This window comes from Sapajus apella, unplaced genomic scaffold, assembly GCF_009761245.1.
Source record: "Sapajus apella isolate SASKATOON/1434 unplaced genomic scaffold, GSC_monkey_1.0 scaffold274, whole genome shotgun sequence".
Taxonomy (NCBI): domain Eukaryota; kingdom Metazoa; phylum Chordata; class Mammalia; order Primates; family Cebidae; genus Sapajus; species Sapajus apella.
In genome coordinates, this window is record NW_022437214.1 from 157102 (window position 1) to 159785 (window position 2684).

The window sequence follows — 2684 nt, forward strand, 5'->3', positions numbered from 1 at the left end:
CAATTTCAGTGGTGAAGGGCCCCTCCCTATGGTTTTGCTGAAGAACACTTTGTGGTGTGAGGGGTATAAACCATATTTGGAGATGAGGAGACAGCAGAGACAGAAGAAGGGCAAGGAGAACTCACTTCTTCAGCCAAAAGCTAAGGCTGAGCTCTCCTGTCGAGGGGAGACTGCAGTGGTCGCCAGGTAGCACTCTGAGGATCACTGTATCTCAATCAAGCCCATCAAGTTTGTACTTCTGATATGTCTGATAACTTACATGAGTTACGTCAGTTAATAGGTCTGCCAATACTTGGAGATCTAGTCAGAATGCCTGCATGTATATTTTTAAAATTTAGATATATACACACTTATATTGAAGATTAAAGATTCAAAACCCAAAGAATTGCTAGGATATTTTTAAAGAACAGGTGAGATTTATTAGGAATAGACATAGTGATCAAATGGTTTTAGAAGACAGGAACACAACATTAAGCTCCAGTGTACTTATCCCCTTTACAATGTTAATACTTGTGATATGGTATGTAAATATTACCTACCCTTACATTGTAGCAATAGGCTTACCTTTTAACACAGCTTTGCTACAACCAACAGGGTGATATCCACTCTAGGTAGTCCACATTCAGCTTCCAACCATCCCAACTAAAATCCCTTCTGTCTTAGTCTGTTTTGTGTTGCTATACCAGAATACCACAGACTGAGTAATTTATAAGAAAAGAAATGTACTTCTTAGATAGTTCTGTAAGCTGTGAAGTCCAAGGTCAAGGAGCCTGCATCTGGCAGAGGCCTTCTTGCTGCCTCATCCCATGGCAAAAGGGCAAGCAAAGGCAGAAGCCTAAGAGACAGAGTAGGGCCCATTTGATTTTACAACAACCTCTTCTGTGATAATGACCTTAATCAATTCATGAGTGCAGAAACCCCATGGCCTAATCACCTCTTACCAGTCCCACCTCTCAGTCAGGGCAGGATCAGTGGCTCACGCCTGTAATCCCAGCACCTTGGGAGGCCAAAGCTGGCATATCACAGTGTCAGGAGATGGAGACCATCCTGGCCAACATGGTGAAACCCTGTCTCTAAGCTAAAAACATAAAACTTAGCTGGGCGTGGTGGCATGTGCCTGTAATCCCAACTTAAGGCTGAGGCAGAGAATCGCTTGAACCAGGGAGTCGAAGACTGCAGTGAGCCAAGATTGCACCACAGCACTCCAGCCTGGAGACAGAGCAAGACCCTGTCTCAAAAAAAAACAGTCCAACTTTTTTTTTTTTTTTTTTGAGACGGAGTCTTGCTCTGTCGCCCAGGCTGGAGTGTAGTGGCGTAATCTCGGCTCACTGCAACCTCCGCCTCCTGGGTTCAAGTGATTCTTCTGCCTCAGCCTTCCGAGTAGATGGGACTACAGGTGCGCGCCACCACACCCAGCTAATTTTTGTATTTTTAGTAGAGACGGGGTTTCATCATGGCCAGGATAGTCTCGATCTTTTGACCTCGTGATCCGCCCGCCTCAGCCTCCCAAAGTGCTGGGATTACAGACGTGAGCCACCACGCCCGGCACAGTCCAATCTTTTAATACTGTCACAATGGCAATAAAATTTCAACAAGAGTATTGGAGGGGACATTTAACTTTTAAATAGCACCCCTAGGTCTGTTTAAGACTTTTAAAAATCTAGCCAGGTGTGGTGGCTCATACCTGTAATCCCAGCACTTTGGGAGGCGGAGGCAGGCAGATCACAAGGGTCAGCAGTTCAAGACCAGCCTGGCCAACATGGTGAAATCCCGTCTCTACTAAAAATTAGCTGGGCATGGTGGTGGTGCTTGTAATCCCAGCTACTCGGGAGGCTGAGGCAGGAGAATCGCTTGAAGCTGGAAGGCGGAGGTTGCAGTGAGCCAAGACCTCTAGCCTGGGTGATAAGAGCTAGACTCTGTGTCAAAAAACAAAAAAGTACATACTGCATAATTCCCTTTATATAAAATGCAAAATCAGACCAACTAATATACATGTTAGAAGCCACAATAACGGCTACCCTGGTAGGTGAGAAGTAGGTAGTGACCAAAAGGAAGTGAAGGCACGCTTATGAATGCCAATAGTATTCTTTTTGTTTTTTTGAAAACAGGGTTTCGCTCTGTCACCTAGGCTGGAGTGCAGTGGTGAAATCACAGCTCACTATAGCCTCAAACTTCTGGTCTCAAGCAATCCTCCTGCCTCAATATTCCAAAATTATGCTTTTCTTCAGCTGCAGGTCTTTCATAAAAACTTTGAATACCACAAAACAATTTGGTAGTTTCACCTAAGGCATTAAAAACATTAAAAAAAGAAAAAACCCAACTTCATATAAACTCCAAGAACAAAGACAAGAATGTTTTCTATGAGAAAATCTCTGAGACTAGGGAACAAAGTACCTCTCCATCCCCCACAGATAAATCAAGTTGGGCCTTCCCCTACCCTCTCAGTATATAATGATGATCCTTTGGGCACTACCCTCTCCCTCTCCTCTATTAAGTAGTACTGCAGAACTTGAGGGCAATGCCTGCCTCTCCCACACTCGGGGAGGCTGTAAAGCACTGTCACCTATGAGGTTAACTGCTACTATTGGGCAGTGGCTGAAGTACCCACCACAAGACTGAGGAAAATGGAAATTATTCCAGATGCAACTATGGGATGAGTATCAGTATTTATGAAGTCTAGTCTT